This window comes from Rhinatrema bivittatum, chromosome 6 (assembly GCF_901001135.1).
Source record: "Rhinatrema bivittatum chromosome 6, aRhiBiv1.1, whole genome shotgun sequence".
NCBI classification, from domain to species: Eukaryota; Metazoa; Chordata; class Amphibia; order Gymnophiona; family Rhinatrematidae; genus Rhinatrema; species Rhinatrema bivittatum.
In genome coordinates this window covers 266,647,657-266,672,158 of record NC_042620.1, presented here as the reverse complement: position 1 = coordinate 266,672,158, position 24,502 = coordinate 266,647,657, and positions in this window count along the sequence as shown.

Here is a 24,502-nt window from a genome sequence, read left to right as displayed (position 1 = left end):
GGTTCCATGTGAACAGCAGTTCAACATGGGTCAGCCGGTCCTAACAGATAGGCGAGCGCCGTTCGGAAGGGACGGGCGATGGCCTCCGTCGTCCTCGGCCGATCGAAAGGGAGTCGGGTTCAGATCCCCGAACCCGGAGTGGCGGAGATTCGGCGCTGGGCTCTTCCCTCTTCACTCGCCGTTACTGAGGGAATCCTGGTTAGTTTCTTTTCCTACGCTGCTTGTGTCCCTAGCTGGGATTGACATCTGTCCTCAAATGATGTGCCTGTTCATCCAGACCTTGTGTTCCCACGCGTATTCTTATTTCTGAGAGATTTTCCGATTCCTTTGTCATCAGCTAAAGTGCATAAGATGCGTTGATGAATAGTTTTGAAGATGACACATATGGCTTTATAGATGATACGGAAGTGGACGGGTAGCCAATGTAACTCTTTCAGAATGGGAGATATGTGGTCTCTCTTTCTTGCGCCTGTTAGTAATCGGGCTGCTGAATTTTGAACCATCTGTAGTGGTTTGGAATAGGATGAGGGCAGACCTAGCAATAGGGAACTGCAGTAGTCTAATTTCGCAAAAATGACTGCTTGGATGATCGTTCTGAAGTCTTGAGCATGGAAAAGAGGTCTTATCCTCTTCCGAACCTGGAGTTTATAGAAGCAGTCTTTGGTTGTTTTGTTGATATGTGCCTTGAAGTTTAGCCGGTTGTCTATTATCACTCCTAAGTCTGTAACTTGTGTGGTAGGTAGGTTGGTGGGAAGAGTAGTGTTGGAGATATTGTTTTCAGGAGAGATGAGTAGGATTTCTGTCTTGGATGAGTTTAAGATGAGGTGTAGGTTGTTTACTACTTGTTTGATTTCTGGTGGCATGTTTCCCAGTAGTCAAGAGTTTTAGAGTATGTGTCTTTGATATGGATGATGATTTCAATATCATCTGCGTAAAGGAAGTACTTTAGATTGAGGTCGGTAAGAAGTTGGCAGAGAGGAAGAAGATAGATATTAAATAGGGTCGGAGATAATCAAGAACCTTGAGGGACTCCTATGACAGAGTCAAATCTTGAGGATTCCTTGTTTTGGAGTTTAACTTTGTAACCTCTGTTATCGAGAAACGTTTTGAACCAGGATCGGACGGTGCCGCTGATTCCTATGGACGAAAGCTGGTTTAGGAGGATGGCGTGGTTGACCGTGTCGAACGCTGCGGAAAGGTCTAACAAGATCAATAGGAAAGAGTTTCCTTTGTCGAGGCCCATTAAGATATAATATTATATCTTACAGTTGTGGTTTGGATCATATTCTTTAGGTGAAGACGGTTGTCTATAATTACTTCCAGGTCTCTCACATGGTTGTGGGTGAGAAGGTGTTTGTGATGGATCTGAGATGGGAGGTTTTCTTGTTTGTAGGAAATGAAGAGGAGTTTAGTTTTAGAGGCATTGAGGACCAGGTTTAGACTGTTGAGGAGATTAGTGGTGGCTTCGGCTTGTAAGCTGTTGTTCCAAAGTGCGATGGCTTTCTTAATAGATTCTGTTATGGGAATAAGAATCTGAACATCGTCTGCATAGATGTAGTGAATGAGGTTAAGACTACTTAACAGTTGGCAAAGGGGAAGGAGGAAACGGCGGGGGTAACGGCAAAGCTGCTGCCAGGGGGGGCTATAACACGCGCCGCCGGAGCGGCGGGCCACCTGCCCCCCCTGGGCCTTCCCAGCCGACACGGAGCCGGTTGCGGCGCTCCGCCGCGGAGGAAATGCGCCCTGCGGCCGTCCGGGAGGCGTTCCCCGCCCCCCCGCGAAAGGGGTGGGGGATGCGCCGAAAACCCCCCCGGTCCCACCGAACCCGCCGCCGGGTTGAATCCTCCAGGCGGACTGCACGCACCCCACCCGTTTACCTCTTAACGGTTTCCCGCCCTTTTGAACTCGCTCTTGAAAGTTATTTTCAACTTTCCCTTACGTACTTATTGATTTTATTGATTTACTTTATTTTTTTTATTCCTGGACGGGGCCGGGGCCGTCCGGGAGGCGTTCCCCGCCCCCCCGCGAAAGGGGTGGGGGATGCGCCGAAACCACCCCCGGTCCCACCGAACCCGCCGGGTTCAATCCTCCAGGCGGACTGCACGCACCCCACCCGTTTACCTCTTAACGGTTTCCCGCCCTTTTGAACTCGCTCTTGAAAGTTATTTTCAACTTTCCCTTACGTACTTATTGATTTTATTGATTTACTTTATTTTTTTTATTCCTGGACGGGGCCGGGGCCGTCCGGGAGGCGTTCCCCGCCCCCCCCGCGAAAGGGGTGGGGGATGCGCCGAAACCACCCCCGGTCCCACCGAACCCGCCGGGTTCAATCCTCCAGGTGGACTGCACGCACCTCACCCGTTTAACTCTTAACGGTTTCCCGCCCTTTTGAACTCGCTCTTGAAAGTTGTTTTCAACTTTCCCTTACGTACTTATTGATTTTATATATTTACTTTATTTTTTTATTCCTGGACGGGGCCGGGCCGTCCGGGAGGCGTTCCCCGCCCCCCCCGCGAAAGGGGTGGGGGATGCGCCGAAACCACCCCCGGTCCCACCGAACCCGCCGGGTTCAATCCTCCAGGTGGACTGCACGCACCTCACCCGTTTAACTCTTAACGGTTTCCCGCCCTTTTGAACTCGCTCTTGAAAGTTGTTTTCAACTTTCCCTTACGTACTTATTGATTTTATATATTTACTTTATTTTTTTATTCCTGGACGGGGCCGGGGCCGTCCGGGAGGCGTTCCCCGCCCCCCCGCGAAAGGGGTGGGGGATGCGCCGAAACCACCCCCGGTCCCACCGAACCCGCCGGGTTCAATCCTCCAGGTGGACTGCACGCACCTCACCCGTTTAACTCTTAACGGTTTCCCGCCCTTTTGAACTCGCTCTTGAAAGTTGTTTTCAACTTTCCCTTACGTACTTATTGATTTTATTGCTTTACTTTATTTTTTTTATTCCTGGACGGGGCCGGGGCCGTCCGGGAGGCGTTCCCCGCCCCCCCGCGAAAGGGGTGGGGGATGCGCCGAAACCACCCCCGGTCCCACCGAACCCGCCGGGTTCAATCCTCCAGGTGGACTGCACGCACCTCACCCGTTTAACTCTTAACGGTTTCCCGCCCTTTTGAACTCGCTCTTGAAAGTTGTTTTCAACTTTCCCTTACGTACTTATTGATTTTATATATTTACTTTATTTTTTTATTCCTGGATGGGGCCGGGGCCGTCCGGGAGGCGTTCCCCGCCCCCCCGCGAAAGGGGTGGGGGATGCGCCGAAACCACCCCCGGTCCCACCGAACCCGCCGGGTTCAATCCTCCAGGTGGACTGCACGCACCTCACCCGTTTAACTCTTAACGGTTTCCCGCCCTTTTGAACTCGCTCTTGAAAGTTGTTTTCAACTTTCCCTTACGTACTTATTGATTTTATATATTTACTTTATTTTTTTATTCCTGGACGGGGCCGGGGCCGCGGACTGCACGCACCTCACCCGTTTAACTCTTAACGGTTTCCCGCCCTTTTGAACTCGCTCTTGAAAGTTGTTTTCAACTTTCCCTTACGTACTTATTGATTTTATATATTTACTTTATTTTTTTATTCCTGGACGGGGCCGGGGCCGTCCGGGAGGCGTTCCCCGCCCCCCCGCGAAAGGGGTGGGGGATGCGCCGAAACCACCCCCGGTCCCACCGAACCCGCCGGGTTCAATCCTCCAGGTGGACTGCACGCACCTCACCCGTTTAACTCTTAACGGTTTCCCGCCCTTTTGAACTCGCTCTTGAAAGTTGTTTTCAACTTTCCCTTACGTACTTATTGATTTTATTGATTAACTTTATTTTTTTTATTCCTGGACGGGGCCGGGGCCGCGGACTGCACGCACCCCACCCGTTTACCTCTTAACGGTTTCCCGCCCTTTTGAACTCGCTCTTGAAAGTTTTTTTCAACTTTCCCTTACGTACTTATTGATTTTATTTATTTATTTTATTTATTTATACCGGCATTGCATCCGCTGTAGGCTTCCCTGGTCGGTCTTGTGCATTTGAATAAACGGAGAGGAATTTGTAGGTCGATTATGGTGTGTTGGTGAATGATTTTTTATATCAAGGTGATGGATTTGTAAATGACTCTGAACTGAATTGGTAACCAGTGGAGGTCTTTTAGGACTGGGGAAATGTGGCCTCCTTTCCTAGTGTTTGTTAGTAGACGGGCTGCTGCGTTTTCAACCATTTGGAGTGGTTTCGTGTATGAGGAAGGGAGTCCAAGTAATGTAGAGTTGCAGTAGTAGAAAATGAGGGCTTGGAGGATGGTTCTGAAGTGTTTGGCGTGGAAGAGTGGTCTTATCCTTTTTTAAACTTGCAGTTTATAGAAGCAGTCTTTGGTGGTTTTATTGGGGGGCCACTACCGGCCTAACACCGTCCGCCGGCTGATCCTCCATCAGAAGGACTTGGGCCCCCGAGCGGCGCTGGGGAGCCGGTCTTCCGTATGCCACATTTCCCGCGCCCGCCGGACAGGCGGGGATTCGGCGCTGGGCTCTTCCCTCTTCACTCACCGTTACTGAGGGAATCCTGGTTAGTTTATTTTCCTCCACAGCTTGTGTCCCTAGGTGGTCCCTGCGGGTCGGTACGGCAAGAGCGGTATTCAAACAGCAAGCACTGGGGTATGAAAATACAGACCCCTGTGTACTTACTTGGTAGAGGTTTTGCTAGGAGTAAGAATTTGTTGAGGATAATGTCAGTTTCTTAATAAGATCTCATGCTTTGACTGTTGAGGAGATTAGTGATGGCTTGTAAGCTGTTGTTCCAAAGTGCGATGGCTTTGTTAATAGATTCTGTTATGGGAATAAGAATCTGAACATCGTCTGCATAGATGTAGTGAATGAGGTTAAGACTAGTTAACAGTTGGCAAAGGGGAAGGAGGAAACGGCGGGGGAAACGGCGAAGCTGCTGCCAGGGGGGGCTATAACACGCGCCGGAGCCGGTATTTACCCTTAGATGGAGTTTATCACCCACTTTGGCCTGCATTCCCAAACAAACAGACTACGAGAAAACCCGGTCCCGGAGCACCGGGGGCCGCTACCGGCCTAACACCGTCCGCAGGCTGAGGCTTGATGAGAAGGACTTGGGCCCCCGAGCGGCGCCAGAGAGGCGATCTTCCGTACGCCACATTTCCCGCGCCCGCCGGACGAGCGGGGATTCGGCGCTGGGCTCTTCCCTCTTCACTCGCCGTTACGGAGGGAATCCTGGTTAGTTTCTTTTCCTCCGCGGCTTGTGTCCATAGGTGGGATTGACCTCTGTCCTAGAATGATGTGCCTCTTCATCCAGGCCTAGTGTTCCTACTGGTGTTTTAAGTCCATTGCTGTGCCTGCCTGTTCATCCAGATCTTGTGTTCCCACACGTATTATTATTTCTGAGAGATCTTCCAATTCCTTTGTCATTTTCTGAAGTGCATAAGTAGGGTAGCTAAATGAGGAGAATATTGGAGGGGCGAAGTTCCATATTCAAAGCTGAGTAGCTGTACTTATCTAGTGAAAGTTTGAAGGATCAGGGAAGGCTTGTAAGAATAGCCAAGTTTGTTAATAGATTCTGTTATGGGAATAAGAATCTGAACATCGTCTGCATAGATGTAGTGAATGAGGTTAAGACAAGTTAACAGTTGCCAAAGGGGAAGGAGGAAACGCCGGGAGGGGGGGCTATAACACGCGCCGCCGGAGCAGCGGGCCACCTGCCCCCCCTGGGCCTTCCCAGCTGACCCGTTGCCGGTCGCGGCGCACCGCCGCGGAGGAAATGCGCCCTGCGGGGGCCGGGGCCGTCCGGGAGGCGTTCCCCGCCCCTCCCCCACCCCCCGCGAAAGGGGTGGGGGTGGGGGATCCGCCGAAACCCCGGTCCGACCGAACCCGCCGGGTTGAATCCTGCGGGCGGACTGCACGGACCCCACCCATTTACCTCTTTACAATTTCACGCCCTCTTGAACTCCCTCTTCAAAGTTGTTTTCAACTTTCCCTTGCGGTACTTACTTATTTATTTTATTTATTTAAGGTTTTTTTATAACGGCATTCATGAAATCGTTCACATGATGTCGCTTTACAGAAAACAGGGGTGCAAAGAAAACAACCTATAACATAAATACACGTGGTGAAGAGATGCAGTTACAATTAACTGGGGCTATGAACTGGGAGTGTAAGAAATAAAGAGGGATAGAGGAGGTTAATTATATACATGTGTAGAATATAAAAATATACAAGAGTACATTACAAATATGGCGTCCAATATATACAGCTTCTGAGCTGAGAATTTATTGATGGTGTGTGTTAGGTGCAGTTCGGGAAGGCTTGCCTGAAAAGCCATGTCTTGAGTCTTTTCCGAAAGGTTAGGAGGCAAGGTTCATTTCTGAGATCTGGGGGGATGGAGTTCCATAACGGTGGACCTGCTGTGGAAAGGGCTCATTCTCTAAAGGTGCTGTGATAAGTGGTTTTGGAGGGTGGAACAAGGAGGCATCCTCTGTAGGCTTCCCTGGTCGGTCTTGTGCATTTGTATAAACGGAGAGGAATTTGTAGGTCGATTATGGTGTGTTGGTGAAAGATTTTGTATATCAAGGTGATGGATTTGTAAATGACTCTGAACTGAATTGGTAACCAGTGGAGGTCTTTTAGGACTGGGGAAATGTGGTCTCTTTTCCTAGTGTTTGTTAGTAGACGGGCTGCTGCGTTTTGAACCATTTGGAGTGGTTTTGTGTATGAGGAAGGGAGTCCAAGAAATGTAGAGTTGCAGTAGTCTAATTTGGAGAAAATGAGGGCTTGGAGGATCCTGGTTAGTGTCTTTTCCTCCGCGGCTTGTGTCCCTAGCTGGGATCGACCTCTGTGCTCGACTGCTGCGCCTCTTCATCCCGGCCTTGTGTTCCCACAAGTGTTTTAACTCCGTTGCTGTGCCCGTTCCTGCAGGCCTTGTGTTCCTCTGGGGATAGGGAAATACATACAGTAACTGAGTGTAAGCAAGTATGATTTGCATTGAATACAAGAATGTCAGTATATAAAAATGACAAATAAATATAAAAATAAATGAAGTGCTATAAACTTTTTAAAAAAAGAATATAAATCCATAAAAAAAAAATTGTACTATCCGAGTATCAGTGTTCATCCATGTTCCTACTGGTGTTTTAACTCCATTGCTGTGCCTGCCTGTTCATCCAGGCCTTGTGTTCCCACAGGTGTTTTAACTCAGTGGCGGTGCCTGTTCATCCAGGCCTTGTGTTCCTCTGGGGATAGGGAAATACTTACAGTACCTGAGTGTAATCAAGTATGACATGCTAGAAACGTTTTCGAATAAGAATATAAATACATTAAAAAAACACATAATTACTATCCGAGTATCCATGTTCATCCAGGCCTTGTGTTCCCACAGGTGTTTTAACTCAGTTGCTGTGCCCATTCTTCCGGGCCTTGTGTTCCCACAGGTGTTTTAACTCAGTGGCGGTGCCTGTTCATCCAGGCCTTGTGTTCCCACAGGTGTTTTAACTCAGTGGCTGTGCCTGTTCATCCAGGCCTTGTGTTCCCACAAGTGTTTTAACCTGGTTGCTGTGCCTGTTCATCCAGGCCTTGTGTTCCCACAAGTGTTTTAACCTGGTTGCTGTGCCTGTTCATGCAGGCCTTGTGTCCCTAGCTGGAATTGACCTCTGTCCTCGAATGATGTACCTGTTCATCCAGGCCTTGTGTTCCCACACGTATTCTTATTTGTGAGAGATCCTAGGCTCCAATTCGTTTGTCATCAGCTGAAGTGCGTAAGTACAGTCTGAATTCACTAGACGCCAACGGAATTCACTAGACGCCAACGATATTCACTGGACGCCAATGTAAACACCGGGTACACACAACTCTAGGGGTGGACCCGTTCCAGGGAGTCCTTCCCTGAACAAGCATGAGGGTGGAGGTGGGCTTTACTGCACACCCACCTGACGGACCATGCCCATACCGCTGCCAATATTCTAGCATGCATCAGAAAGATGCTGGCGAGCTACCAGTGTTTTAACCTAGTTCCTGTGCCTGTTCATGCAGGCCTTGTGTCCCTAGCTGGGATTGACCTCTGTCCTCGAAGGAAGTGCCTGTTCATCCAGGCCTTGTGTTCCTACTGCTGTTTTAACTCCATTGCTGTGCCTGCCTGTTCATCCAGACCTTGTGTTCCCACACGTATTCTTATTTCTGAGAGATCCTCCAATTCCTTTGTCATCTGCTGAAGTGCGTAAGTACCGTCTGAATTCACTAGACGCCAACGGAATTCACTAGACGCCAACGATATTCACTGGACGCCAATGTAAACACCGGGTACACACAACTCTAGGGGTGGACCCTTTCCAGGGAGTACTTCCCTGCACAAAGGAAAGGGAACTCTCTCCTGGGCCAATTGATAAGAAAACCACAATTCTGCAGCCAAAAATAGGCTGGAAATCCTTCCCCCATTGACTTTAATGGGCGACATATGTACATATACCCAACTCATTGGATTTTTTTTATGTCCATATTGGCCGCAAGTGGGACCCCCTTTCGGACATAAGAAATATGAACATAAAATTTTGCTCTGCACATCCCTACCATCCAGGCCTTTTGTCTCTATGAGGGCTTGACCTCTGTCCTCGATTGCTGTGCATGTCCGTCCAGGCCTTATGGCCCTAAATGGGCTTGACCTCTGTCCTCAAATGCTGTGCCTGTTTATCCAGGCCGTATGTCCCTAGGTGGGCTTGACCTGTGTCCTCGATTGTTGTACCTGTTCATCCAGTCCTTATGTCCCTAGGTGGGCTTGACCACTGTCTTCGATTGCTGTGCCTGTCCAAACCCTATGGCCTTATGTCCCTATGAGGGACATAAGGCCCTATGAGGCCTTATGTCCCTCATAGGGACATAAGGCCTCATAGGGCCTTATGTCCCTATGAGGGCTTGACCTCTGTCCTCGATTGCTCTGCATGTCCGTCCAGGCCTTATGGCCCTAGGTGGGCTTGACCTCTGTCCTCAAATGCTGTGCCTGTTCATCCAGGCTGTATGTCCCTATGTGGGCTTGACCTGTGTCCTCGATTGCTGTACCTGTTCATCCAGTCCTTATGTCCCTAGGTGGGCTTGAACACTGTCTTCAATTGCTGTGCCTGTCTATCCAGGCCTAATATCCCTACATCAGCTTGACCTCTGTCCTCGATTGCTGGGCTGTTCGTCCAGGCCTTATGTCCCTACGTGGGCTTGACCTCTGTCCTCTATTGCTGTGCCTGTCTTCTAGGCCTTATGTCTCTAGGTGGGCTTGACTTCTGTCCTCGTATTGATGTGCCTGTTTGTCCAGGCCTTATGTTTCTACAAGGGTTTGACCTCGATTGCTGTGCCTGTCTATCCAGGCCTTTTGTCCCTACTAGGGCTTGACCTCTGTCCTCGATTGCTGTGCCTGTTTGTCCAGGCCTTATCTTTCTACAAGGTTTTACCTTGATTGCTGTGCCTGTCCGTCCAAGCATTATGGCCATAGGTGAGCTTGACCACTATCCTCTATTGCTGTGCCTGTACATCCAGGCCTTTTGTCTCTATGAGGGCTTGACCTCTGTCCTCGATTGCTGTGCATGTCCGTCCAGGCCTTATGGCCCTAAGTGGGCTTGACCTCTGTCCTCAAATGCTGTGCCTGTTTATCCAGGCCGTATGTCCCTAGGTGGGCTTGACCTGTGTCCTCGATTGTTGTACCTGTTCATCCAGTCCTTATGTCCCTAGGTGGGCTTGACCACTGTCTTCGATTGCTGTGCCTGTCCATCCCCTATGGCCTTATGTCCCTATGAGGGACATAAGGCCCTATGAGGCCTTATGTCCCTCATAGGGACATAAGGCCTCATAGGGGCCTTATGTCCTCTATCGCTGTGCCTGTCCATCCAGGCCTTATGTCCCTATGAGGGCTTGACCTCTGTCCTCGATTGCTGTGCATGTCCATCCAGGCCTTATGGCCTAGGTGGGCTTGACCTCTGTCCTCGATTGCTGTGCCTGTCCATCCAGGCCTAATATCCATACGTGGGCTTGACCTCTGTCCTCGATTGCTGGGCTGTTCGTCCAGGCCTTATGTCCCTAGGTGGGCTTGACCTCTGTCCTCGTATTGCTGTGCCTTTACATCCAGGCCTTGTGTCCCTAGGTGGGCTTGACCTCTGTCCTCGATTGCTGTGCCTGTCCATCCAGGCCTTATGTCCCTATGTGTGCTTGACTTCTTTGCTCAATTGCTGTGCCTGTTCGTCCAGGCCTTATGTCCCTATGAGGGCTTGACCTCTGTCCTCGATTGCTGTGCATGTCCATCCAGGCCTTATGGCCTAGGTGGGCTTGACCTCTGTCCTCGATTGCTGTAACTGTCCATCCTGGCTTTATGTCCCTACAAGGGCTTGACCTCTGTCCTCAATTGCTGTGCCTGTCCATCCAGGTTTATGTCTTTAGGTTGGCTTGACCTCTGTCCTCGATTACTGTGCCTGGTCATCCAAGCCTTATGTCCCTAGGTGGGCTTGACCTCTGTCCTCATATTGGTGTGCCTTTCCGTCCAGGCCTTGTATCCAGTCTTAACGGCTGAACCTTCATTGCCATGGGAAACCTCAGCCTCTGGCAATTCAAATTATTAATCCTTCACAGCATGGATCCTTAAATAAAACAGTTTTCTTTAGTTTCAGGGCAGAGAAGAGAACTTCCTCCATCTTGCTTATGAAGTCATGATCTGTTTGCAAATGCTTAAATCCTAACAATTTGTACCATTATACAGTCTAGGGGCCAACCCATTCCAAGGAAGCCCTTTCCTTCTCAAAGAAAGGCAACTCACCCTATCTCTTAGCACCTGTTGACCCATGTTCAGAACGAGAAAATATCTCCAAGGTACTTAGACTGTGGCAAACACAGTGAGACCATGCTGACAGTGAGACCCTACTCCAGGTCACCACGCTTTGAAGGCTCGTGCTCCACTCTAGGGGCCAACCCATTCCAAGGAAGCCCTTTCCTGATCAAAGAAAGGGAACGCTCCCCAGTGTTGCAGCCTATCTCTTAGCACTGGTTGACCCATGTTGACCCTCTGTTCACATGGTGCCCTACTCCAGGTCACCATGCTTTGAATGCGCGTGCTTCACTCTAGGGGCCATCCCATTCCTGGAAGCCCTTTCCTGCTCAAAGGAAAGGGAACTCTCTCTGGGTTTAGCCAGCCTGTATCTACCCTCTGACCTATGTTGAACCGCTGTTTACATGGAAACCTCCTCCACCTCGCCCTTGAAAATTTTCATTTTTATATCTGCTATCTCCACCAGATTTTAAAAGACCAGCGAGAGCTCACTAGATGCCAACGGAAACACTCCACTCTAGAGGCAAACCCATTCTAGGGAGCCCTTTCCTACACAATGGAAAGGGAACTCTCCCCGGGTGTAGCCAGCCTGTATCTACCCTCTGCTTCTATGCCTTGCTGCTATAAACCAGATGACTCACTTAACTCCTTGTGGTGTTCTTTCCACTATCATTGTTCCTCATTGTGTTGGTGCTAGTCGTTCTGCTTGCTATGTTCCCCCTTCATTGTGCTGAAAGATGTTGATGCCACTTGTCTTGCCGCTTTGCCTGTCGTGCTGCCTTCGAGGGTTCATGCATCTCTTATCAGTGCTCACTCTCTTTTGAAGCTGTGGTGTGTTTTTGACACTCTCGCTGATGCTTTGCACCTCTATTAAAACACTCTTCTTTCCACTCCTGGTACCCCTTTGCCCCTTTAAAGTACCTTAGGCTATTCATGCCACTTTGGTGCCACTTTGCCACAGTCTAAGTACCTTGGAGCTCTTTGGTTGTTCTGATGATTGCTGCTTAGAAGTTTCATCAAAATTGAGAATAAAACCCCAATTCTGTAGCGAAAAATAGGCTGCAAATACGTCCCCCATTGACTTTAAAGGGAACCGTAAATCGAATGCATGTATCAATGTATCAGGGTCTCCACTTAATGAATGCAACGTATTTGCCTGCCGACGAATACGAATACCGAATTGGACAAATCCATACCCTCTGCACATCCCTATTGGCCAGTGTTGGAAACAGGATGCTGGGCTTGATGGACCCTTGGTCTGACCCAGTATGGCTCTGTATTTGCCCTGTGGTCTGTATCACAGTCAGACTAAGAAAATAATAACACTGACTATGTCTTTTGTGAAATAATGAGGAGCTGTATAACAAATAACAAATAAAACAAAATACATATAATATCAGCACAATAAGCAAAAGTAATTGCCCCAACTAAAAGGATATAATTATATACAAAAATCTAGCAGAAGCTGTCACCTTTCCTGAAAAGGTTGTCTCCTTGGCCCCCCAGATGGGTGAATCAGTCAAGCAAGTTCTCCTTTGGATACAGATCAATGATGGAGATCCGTATCATCAGTTCTTTGCGGGGAATCTGGCTAGAGTTTGAGGTACTGGGAATTTTATGCCCCTTGGGATAGGTCATGCACTGCCTAGACTTCTTTGTGTAGCCTTTCCTGATATATTGCCAAACTACAGATAAGAAAATCTTTCTGCATATATACTCTAAAATGGTTGACTTCTTGTTTTTTGTCCACTGCTTATAATCACCATATTCCATTCCTTTCCTTCCTGGGCAATTGCCAGGTGTTTGACCTTTAAACTTACAGGCTTCTTTGTGTGAAGAGGGCCAATGGGGAATCTGTGAAGGGGAGAAGGCAGGGGAATCTGTGAAGGCAGGGGTATTTTGTGAAGGGAGGCCATGGGCTACGTCTAGCAGAAGCAGGGGGAAAAGGGATGGTGACTGCCTGTGTGCATACTGACCTTGTAAGTATGAAGCAAATCTGTTTCTTAGTGATACAAAACTATAACTATATGACAGTATTATTCTCTCATAAAAGACATAATTATACACACAGATACACCAAGCCTATGCAATAAACTATAGCATGCATGCTAAAGCCATCTTGTGCACACAAAAAATATTGTGCTATGCAGAAATTACTTACCATGCAAGGTAAAAGGATCTGAAAACACATTAGCATGAGTATACAAAAATTTGCATGTCTATTAATGGAAATGAAAGAACATCATATGCAACTGTCTACTGAGCTCATACTAAATCTTGTGATATGCTCATCCCCCACTCTATTTAGTAACCGTGAACTAACTAGATAATATTTACAAGTTGTTAGGACCTGGTGTTAACTTAATAACATAGGCATGTTATAGTTAGTGCCCAGTTGTCCTTTGGAGTAATTTTGTATCAGCCCTTATAAGTCAGAAAATATGCACAATGTTCTGCATGGGAACAGATGTAAATGTTCACACATACATTTATGTGCATACTTTTTTTTAAGTATACATTTGAATGGTTACCCCACCCTATTATTTCAAGATAGGTAAAATTTCTTTTGTACATACATTTAATTATACAACTCCTGGGGTAATTTTCAAAAAGGCCTACTGTTTATAAACATGTAAAATGGAATTTTATGCATGTATATGTTTTTGAAAATTCAGTTCATACTTTTGAAAACCCAAATGTATTCACATAGGTCCAATCCCCTCCCTACGCTGTCCCTGGGAACACCTCCAGTTAAACTTATGCAAATAAAGGATATACGTGCTCAAGGTTACCTACATATCAGGTGGGCAATTTAAAAACAAGCCATTTCTATGAGTAAAGCACTGTTTTACCATGGAAATGCCTTTGAAAATTACCCTCTTAAAATCCCTTCTTGTTTACTCCTGATATCTTTTATTATATCTCTCAGTTTACAGAAAAATAAACTATTTCTAAATTTAAGCCACTTTCTTAAGAAATATTTTTCCTACTTTAGTCAGAAAGTGAACCTTCTTGTGGCCCTGGATTATTCTTTTACTTATTTAATATCCAAGCTAATAAAAGTTACCCTATTTACTAGGGATGTGAATCGTTTTTGAACGATTAAAATATCGTCAGATAATTTTAAAATCATCCAAAATCGTTAGATACACGACACAATACAAATGCCCCGGATTTATCGTCAGGGGCATTTGTATTGTATAGTTAAATAGGGCGTGGGAAAACCGGCACACCAAAAAAACCCTAAAACCCACCCGAACCTTTAAAACAAATCCCCCACCCTCCCGAACCCCCCGCAAAATGTTTTAAATTACCTGGGGTCCGGTGGGGGGGGTCCCGACGCGATCTCCTCCCGCTCTCTGGCCAACGCTGCGTTGAGAAATGGCGCCGGTGGCCCTAGCTTTGTTGGGCAAGTTACGCCTGCTTGAAGCAGGCGTAACTTGTGCGCGCCGTCCCGGCATCCCCCGGCACAGACCGCAGTGCCGGGGGATTTGGGACCGCCCTCCCGGCCCGCCCCCGAACCGTCACCACTTCCCAGGACCCACCCCGGACCGCCCTTGCCACTGGACATGCCCCCGGACACGCCCCCTCCCGTCCCTTTTAGGAAGCCCCAGGACTTACGCACGTTCCGGGGCTTTGTGTGCGCCGGCGGCCTATGCAAAATAGGCGTGCCGGCACGCGAGTGCCCTGCGCCCGTAAATCCGGGAGGATTTACCCGCGCAGGGGTTTTAAAATCTACCCCACAGTGTTTTTTTTTTTCGTCCGGCCCGATCGTGGTTTTGTTTATCGGCTGAGCCCGAGCCGATAAACAAAAAACCCACCACAACCCTTTATGTGAGGGAGCACTGGATGGCCGGCACCCTCTTTAAAATGGCGCAGGCTATCCAGTGCTCCTACCATGTGACAGGGGCCGGCCAATGGCACGGATACCCTATCACATGGTAAGGGCAAAGGGCCATCGGCGCCATTTTGATTAGTGGCAGCCGACGGCCCGGGAGCGGGAGATCGCTCCCGGGACCCCCACTGGACCACCAGGTACCTGTAAAATGTTTTTGGGAGGGTTGGGAGGGTGGGGGAAGCTAAGGGATTAGTTTTAAAGGGTCGGGGAGGGTTTAGGGTTTATTTTTGTGTGCCGTTTTTCCCGCTCTCCCCAAAGCGATAAGAGAACCCCCACGAACAATATCGTGGGGTTTTCCTATCGTTTTGGGGGATCCCCTGATTTCTGATTTCACATCCCTATACGACATAGCCAGGTGGAAAGCACAGAGTCAAGAATTGTTGGTAGAGGAGAAGGGTACACATAGGAGTGACGTCCAATGGGCAGAGTGCACAATGTGTAGAGAGAGATAAGAGAGGAGAGGTAGTGAGGTGCTGTAGAGTGAAGGCATTTGTAGGTGAGAAAGAGGGGCAAGAACTGTATATGAGAATGGATAGGCAGTTAATGCAGTGACTTCAGAAGAGGGGTTATGTGAGCATAGCGACTTTGGTGAAAGATAAGTCAATGCTGAGAAATTAGGACAGATTGCAGTGGAGAGAGATGACTTGCCAGGAGATCTGTGAGGAACAGGTTGCAATAGACTCAGCAGGAGGAGATGAGAGAATGGATAATTATTTGTATTTACTCTATTTGATTTTAAAAAATGCTTTCTTAAAAAGGAACTAATCTTAAAGTGAAATAGCTGTAGGTCCTGTTTTTCTCCACTCAGTAAAGAATCTAGATGTTTCCTGAGAATTCTCTTTATCGACACCTGATTGGGTTACTTGGCCACTGGCCAGATCTTGAGTTCTCCAACCAACCAGAAGGTTGCATTATTACTTTGTCAATACAAACTATTTTCTTAGTTGAATGATAGCCAATCCGTGAGCTGGGTCAAGGAGGCAGCATTTTCTCCTAGTAAATAAAGAAGCTGAGGCAAGCTCTGGAGAGATGCTTCAGGCTGCTGCTCTTGCTTTGGCCTTTTAGCAGTGACTCTTATTACTGTTGCTCACTGAGCACTGTAGCTTTAGGAAATCTACCCAGTATTTTTCAGAAACAGGTAAAGTATTATTTAATTAAACAAACCAGAAACCACTGAAGCAAAATTTGTAAAGGCTGGGTGAGCATTCATTGTACATTCTCTCATTTCCTCCTGCTGCAATACTATTAGAAATTAAGTAATCTGTAATTATTCTGCTGTTTCTTTTTCTTTTTACACATTCCCAGGTATTTGAACAAAGAATCATAGGTCCTAGGAAAGGAATCAACTGTCACATCACAGACTGTAAAATCTCTAGAACAGTAAGAGATGTGTTTCTCTTTTTGTGTGTCTATATTTGTAGTCACATATATTTTGACTAGTGAGAAAAATGTTCCGATTAGAGCAAAAAAGATAAATATATTTGATATTTGGGCGTTTAACTAAGCATTTAAAAGGTTCAGACTGGAAAAAATGCCCATGATATTTGTTGAAGTTATAGTTAAGCTCTGAAAAGAAAGGAACTAGGACAAAGCAAAAACCACACGTGCTACATGTAGACTGGACATTACATCTGTACATTGGAAAAACTACTGAAAAATATTTACTGTATTTCCGGGTGATTTTTTCAGTGATTTCAGTGACTGTAACTTTATACAACAGTGCAACTTATATACTGTCACAATCCCTCTCTCTCTCTCTCAGCCTGTGCTGTTAACCTCGTTGTACAAACAGGTATCAAAAGGTGTGTCTTAAACAAAGGTGCGACTTATCTACCAACCTTTTCAAAATGGCAATTTATAGGGGTGCGACTTATACATTTGTGTGACTTATACACCAGAAAATATAGTATTCATTTTCACTAGATATATTCCATGAACTCAGAGCAATTCCTAAAGCTCTGAGGTTATGAAATATATTTAGTGGAAATGAATAAAAATTTGCTTTATCATATTGTGATATGATAAAGTGAATGCATAGTCACATGCTACAACATTTTGCATATATGAATTCCTTGGTATATGTGTATTATTCATATGAAATGTTATTGAAATTGCATTGGTTGAAAATGTAAACATTCTGAATGAATTGTTTGTTTACAGTATGGAAAATATTTTTCCAATTAAGTTTGTCCCACATTAATGTCTTAAACATTACAAGCAAAATGATATAGAATTTTTTGCGAAGTTTGTTAGAAATTTCTACAAATTACTTACTTGTTAATATACAATCTTTAAAAAAATTACTTATGTGTGAATATTTGAATAAAAAATATAAAAGATGAATGGAAATTAGAAAATTCCTGCTTTCAGCCAACTTACAACATTTTAAAACGACTTCCTGTTTTATCACCATTAAACAAATTCAAAAAGCATAGTTATACATTATTAAATGATATCAGATTTTTCTAATCAGCTCAAGTAGATGTTTTATGAAACATAACTGACTATGGATTTTTTTGTATTTCCTTAATTTTTGTTTAGGACTTTTACTGGCATGTATACTACAGCTTTTTTTTTTTACTTCAAAATGTTTTTATTATTAAGAGAAAGAGACATAACTTTGCAGCACAAACAAAGAAGGTATTGGGCAGGAATCCCTCCCACTCGTCATATAACAAATAGGCCAAGCTATGCAGAATTATAACATCAGAACTATGCACAATTTCCATTTTCATTTTCTCCCCCCTCCCCCCCCCACACACATTTCCTCCTGGCCCACCCTCCCACCCACCCAGTTTACAAGCTGTTCATTTATTTATTTATTTATTTATTTAAAACCTTTTCTGTACCGTCGTTAAGTTAAATAACCATCACAATGGTTTACAGCAGGACACGATAAAGAGAAATATGGGTGGTGTAGATTACAAATTACTCATGTGCCATCATAGTAAGGTAACAATTTAAAATAATAAACTATGGGGTAGATTTTCAAAAACGGCGCGTTCGTGTACTTTTGTTGGCGCTCCAGGCGCCAACAAAAGTACGCGGGATTTTAGTAGATACGCACGCAGCCGCGCGTATCCGCTAAAATCCTGGATCGGCGCGCGCAAGGCTGCCTATTCCGTATAGCCGGCGTGCGCCGAGCCACGCAGCCTGCCGCTGTTCCCTCCAAGGCCGCTCCGAAATCGGAGCGGCCTCGGAGGGAATTCGCTAATGCCCTCCCCTCACCTTCCCTTGCCTTCCTCTACCTAACCCACCTCCCCGGCCCTGTCTAAACCCCCCCACTACCTTTGTTGGGGGATTTACGCCTCCCAGAGGGAGAAGTAAATCCCCGCGCACCAGCGGGCTGCTGGCGCGCCTAGACGCGGCCCAGGGGCGGTTCCGGAGGGCGCGGCCATGCCCCCGGACCGCCCCGGGCCGAAACCACGCCCCCGGGCCCGCCCCCGAAACGCCGCGTCCCTCCCCGAAAATGGCGCGCCGCTCGGCCCCGCCCCCGAAACGCCCCCTCGGAAAACCCCGGGACTTACGCGAGTCCCGGGGCTCTGCGCGCGCAGGTAGGCCTATTGAACATAGGCGCACCGGCACGCAGGGCCCTGCTCGCGTAAATCCGGGCGGATTTACGTGAGCAGGGCTCTTAAAATCCGCCCCTAAGTGTGTAAGTTAAACCTTATTGTTAAGAACAAATTAGGCAGTTTGATTTTAACATTAATATGCTTATGTAGGTTACTAATAACTTCTAGCTTGGTGCATCCTTATCTATCAACTATTTTTCTCCTTTTCTTTATCTTTATAAAATGCTTGTTTAAAAAGCCAGGTTTTCAGATTAGTTTTGAATAATTTCTGTTCATATGTTTATTTTGTCTCAGTTGTTACCCTGTTCGATGTAAACCGATCTGATATGGTTATCACCATGAAGTTCAGTATAGAAAAAGTGTTAAATAAATAAATAAATAAATAGTCTTATTTTGAGTGGCATGGTGTTCCAGAGTACGGAACCAGCCAGTGACAGTGCTCTTTCACTTACTTGCATGAGATGTGCTGATTTGACAGAGGGGACAGTTAGTAGAGCTTTATTTGCAGATCTCAGATTTCTTTGTGGTACGTGCATGCGCAGTGCCGTGTTAAGCCAGTCAGCTTTTTCATCGTGGATTAGTTTATGGATTATACAAAGTGCTTTATATTGTATTCTTTGTTCAAGTGAAGTTCGGCAAGTGTTCCTGTAATATGGTCACTCTTTTTTTGCCTGTCAAAACTCTGGCAGCGGAGTTTTACAATATTTGCAGAGGCCGAATTGTAGATTGAGGTAGTCCTAAAAGCAGGGAGTTACAATAATCTGTGCTAGCGTATATCATTGCTTGTAGAACTGTGCGAAAATTGTTAATCGTTAGTAGAGTTTTTAGTCTTCTCAGGATCATTAGTTTTGCATATCCTTCTTTTATTTTCTGTGAGATGTGTTGTTTCATGTTTAGCTCAGGGTCAATTATTACTCCTAGATTCCTAACTTTTATTGCTAACTCGGCGGTTTGAATATTTTTTATTGTGAATGTTGGTTGTGTGTGGTGTGTGTTTTTACATTCTAGGTGTAAGAATTCAGTTTTGTCAATGTTTATTACCAGTTCCATCTGGTAATACCCAAACATGTCCAGAGAATACAGATATTGTTGGGCAATAAAACAACCTTAAGCATTTAAGATAAGACTTCTAAGCCTGTGTGGTAAAGCCTGTATGTAAGGATCTCAGATCTGGAGGAAAGTCCGCTGATGTTGAAAAGACGTTTTGGCCGCTTTTCGCTCCATTTGCATCATTATATGAAGGTGGTTCCGCCAGGTCCAGTATGAAGGTGGATCCAAAGACCTCCAGCCGAGAAGGATAATCTTCTACCCCACACAAAAGGCTTTGTGCAGAAGTAGGCACGGACCTTTCCCCTGAAGCAATGTCATAGGGATTTGTCCACGCAACACCAGGTGCATCGAAGGGACTAAGTAAATTCCCAACAATCGGCCATATATTGTACTACCCGTCCCCAAAATACACTGACAAAAGAACATTCCCAAAACATATGAAGCAGTGAGCCTGGTACTGTTTTACATTTCTCGCATAGTTCAGACACCATTGATGCAAAGTGCTTTGCAATGACCGGCGGAATATAAGCTCGCCAGAGAAATTTAAATTGCATCTCCTGGTAATACATGTTAGGCGAAATACCAGAAAGATTGTGAAAACAGACTCTGAGCATGGCTGCTGTTAGAGATACTCGAGGGACTGCATTCCACCGAGCAGTTAGCAAATCACAAATAAGATCCGGGTTGCACCCCAGTAATTTTTTATAATAATAAGCCAGGTTAGGACTCCTCCGCTTTCCCAAAGCAAAGAAGTCCTCCTGGAGGAGAAAATGCTGAGGCTGGTTCACCTCAAAGGGCAATGAGGCAATGTAATGCCTTATTTGTACATAAGGAAATATCTGAGACCCACGCAGTCCATATTGCGTAATGAGAGACTGGTAGGAGAAGCGCTGCCCCGTCCCATCTAAGATATGACCTAGAGAACTTATGCCCTTAGTGTGCCAATCCCAGAACCCAGCTCTCTGTGAACCCACTGGGAACTCTAAATTCCCCCGTATCAGCAGCCAATATGCACACCATCCAGGTATATTAAGAAACTTGGTAGTCAGTTTCCAAGCACCACATAAGGGAGCAATCAGTGCAGTAAGCAGTGGGGGAAAGGTTAGTTTAGTCGCCTCAGCTTGCAAGACATAACACGGATCCAGGGGAGCAGTCAGTGTTCGTTCCGCCGACATAGCAATATAACTAGAGTCCCCCACGATCCATTCCCAAATGAGACGGAGGGTACTCGCGACATTATATAATCGCATATCCGGCACTTTCAATCCCCCCTGCCCCATCTAACTTTCAGATATGTAAAGGGAATTCTCGCCTTCTCACCACGCCACAAAAAAACTCCCAGCGCACTCTCCAATGTCCGCCGGTCCGTATATTTAAGTAGTAAAGGGAGGTTTTGAAACAAATAAAGCCACTTCGGAAGTAGCAACATCTTAAACAGATTTAATCGCCCCATCAATGAGAGCGGAAGAGGGCACCAAGTAATCATCCGTTCCACCGTAGCCTTCAACAGTGGGAGTACATTACAGGCATACAGGTTGGAAAGCGTCATCGGCAGATAAATAACCAGATATTTTAGTTTAGAATCCGCCCAAACCAATGGAAAAGGTTTCCCCAGATATCCTGCAGAGAGGCCAGAAATGCTAACGTCTCCGACTTCCCCTGATTCAGTTTAAACCCTGAAAATGCTCCAAAATCTTGAAAAAGATGGAGAAGAGCCGGGAGTGATTGCATCGGGCCAGTCAAGAATGCCAAAATGTCGTCCGCAAAGGCCGCATATTTAAAAGTAGACTTTTGGTAGCGCACCCCTTTGATCGTACGTGTAGCTTGGATAGCTAAGAGCAAGGGTTCAAGCTGCAGTAAGAACAGCAATGGGGAAAGCGGGCACCCTTGTCGCGTACCCCGCTTGACCAGAAAAGAAGCAGACTGCGAATTATTACCAACTATGATAGCTCTAGGATCCGTATATAAAAGCTGAACCACCTGTAAAAAAAACCCGGTAAATCCCATCCAGCCCAAAACATCAAAAAGATAATCCCACTCCACCCGATCGAATGCTTTTTCTGCGTCGAAACTGACCACCAAGTAGGGTTCATTGGCTTGCTGATATAATGCCATGGTGATCAAAACTTTCCTAATATTTGTCACTGCATATCTACGCCGGACAAATCCTACCTGACTCGGTTGGATAAGCATAGGCAGTACCTCTGCTAACCGCTCTGCCATAATCTTTGCCAAGAATTTTGGATCCACATTGAGCAACGAAATTTGGCGGTAGGACTCCGGTTGTAAATGGTCCTTCCCGGATTTAGGAATTAATGTGATGTGCGCTGTGTTCATGTTATCGGGATAGCATTAAACATACTAGTCAGTGGGCTGACAATAGAGTCTATCAGTCTTATAAAACTCGGCCATATAGCCATCTGGGCCCGGTGCCTTATATCGCTTAGCAGTCTTAAAATCAACCGATCCTCCTCTTCCGTAATAGGGTTATCTAGTAGAGATGTGAATCGTGTGCATCTTAACGATCGATTTTGGCTGGGGGGGGGGGGAGGGAATCGGATCGTCGCGGTTTTGTTTTTTTTAAAATCGTGTAAATCGTAAATCGGGGGAGGGCGGGAAAACCGGCACACTAAAACAACCCTAAAACCCACCCCGACCCTTTAAAATAAATCCCCCACCCTCCCGAACCCCTCCAAAATGTCTTAAATTACCTGGGGTCCAGTGGGGGGTCCCGGTGTAATCTTCCACTCTTGGGCCATGGGTGTGTTAATAGAAATGGCGCCGGCACTACCTTGCCCTGTCATATGACAGGGCAAAGGTGCCATTTTGTATTGCAATACAAAATGGCGCCGGCCGTATGGCGCCGGCTGTATGGCCATATTGCCGTATTGCAAAATGGCGCTGGCCGTATGGCCGGAGCCATTTTGAAATACAGCATAACGATTCAAGTGTAGGAGGTCGCTTCCGGACCCCCACTGGACTTTTGGCAAGTCTTGTGGGGGTCAGGAGGCCCCCCCAAGCTGGCCAAAAGTCCCTGGGGGTCCAGCGGTGGTCCGGGAGCGATCTCCTACGCTCGTGACATCGGGGGACAGGAACCAAAATGGCGCCGGCGCCATTTCTATTAACGCACCCATGGCCCGAGAGTGGAAGATTACACCGGGACCCCCCCACTGGACCCCAGGTAATTTAAGACATTTTGGGGGGGTTCGGGAGGGTGGGGAATTTATTTTAAAGGGTCAGGGTGGGTTTTAGGGTTGTTTTAGTGTGCCGGTTTTCCCGCCCTCCCCCTTCCCCTCCCCCTTCCCCCGATTTATGATTTTTGACGATAAATCGGGGGAATTCCTATTGTATATCGCCTCTAACGATTTTTGACGATTTAAAATATATCGGACGATATTTTAAATCATCAAAAAACGATTCACATCCCTATTATTTAGCCAGAGGTTCTGTTCACTAGTTAAACACGGGAGATTCACAGAGTCACAAAAGCATTCACTAGATACTGGATCCTTGAATTCAGAAGAATAAGGTTTTCCGTTATACTCCTGGAACGAACGAAGGATTGATGGAGTATCATATTGTATTACACCTTTTGAGGAGTGCAGGGCCGCTATATGTCGAGAAGCTCTATGGGATTTAATTAAATTAGCCATCATTTTACCGGGCTTATTGCCATATTGGAACAGTTGAAATTGATAGTAAGCTAACCCTTTCTTTGCACTTTGATGTAATAAGGTATTAATAGTGTTATGGAGGGTAAAGTATCTCTCCCGATGAACACCAGAGAGGACCCGCTGGAGCAGAGAGCGAGTCTGATGCAATTGCACACTAAGAGTCAACAGTTGTTTATCGAGAAGTTTTTTTCTGTGCGCTAAATAAGAAATAATATCACCCCTTAATACCATCTTTGTGGTAAACCAAAACAAAACTGGGTCAGCCAGGTGAGCTTCATTAAATTGAAGATATTCAGCTCATTTGGAATGCAAGTGCTCTTGAAAAGCCATATCATTCACCAAAAAATACGGGTATCGCCAGAGCCTTCCAAAAGACTGGTCCAAAGACCAAGCCAGTTCCAACCATATGGGGGCATGGTCGGATACTATCACATCCTCAATATCAGTTGTTGTGATCTTAGAAAAAAGTTGATCACTAACCAAGAGATAATCAATCCGGGATTGAGTTGAGTGGGTTCTAGAAAGTTGTGTGAACACCTTATCCGTCAGATGCAAAATCCTCCAGGGGTCGACTAAATGTAGGGTGTGTTCCAAAAAGCAAATGCCCTTACCTGGAACTATATCCCGAGCAAGCGTACTTGTCCCATCCAAATGAGGATCTTTTCAGAATTAAAGTCTCCCCCCAAAATCATATCATAGTCTAGATATGGTATAAGATAACCATAGAGGTCTTGAAAAAAATCAAAGCGCGGATTGTTTGGTGCATAGAGGTTACAGACTACCACCGGCTGATGATTAATATCAGCTACTAAAATTATATAACGACCCTGAGGGTCCTTAATTTCTGTATGAACCTGTATTGGAATATTTTTGTGAATTAAAATTGCGACACTGGCTGACCTGGTTGTTGCCGAAGCGTAATGCACCTCACCCACCCACTGGCGACACAACTTTTGGTGTTCCGCATCACTAAGATGTGTTTCTTGAAAGGAGACTATATCCGCTGATTTCTTTTTCAAAATAAATAATATTTTTGCGCTTTTTATTGGAGAATTAATGCCACAGACATTCCAAGAAAACACATGACATGGATTAGTAGACATTAATTAAGACATTGAGAGCACAGCATAAAACATAGCAAAGACATCACAATCATTTTTTATGTGAAGGTCTACCCTGCCGAGACCCTCACATGGAAATATGCCAGACAACAGCAAAATCTTAGGCATCCAGAGGAACCGCAGAATTGTCAACCTTCTTGCAGACCATGAGCAGTAAAACCCCTCAATTCCTCGATCACCCCCCACCCCTCTCCCTTTCCCTCTCTAGCCCCAGCCCAATTTTCTTTAAGGGCATACCCCACCAAAAACTCCTTAGAGGTGTCCCGGAGATCACCATCTGTGCTAACCGACCCCCCCTCCCCCCTCCCCCCTCCCCCCATCCAGCCCCATCCACAGGCTACACATATTCATTAACAATATCGACATGGTCAGGAAACACTGAAGAAAACG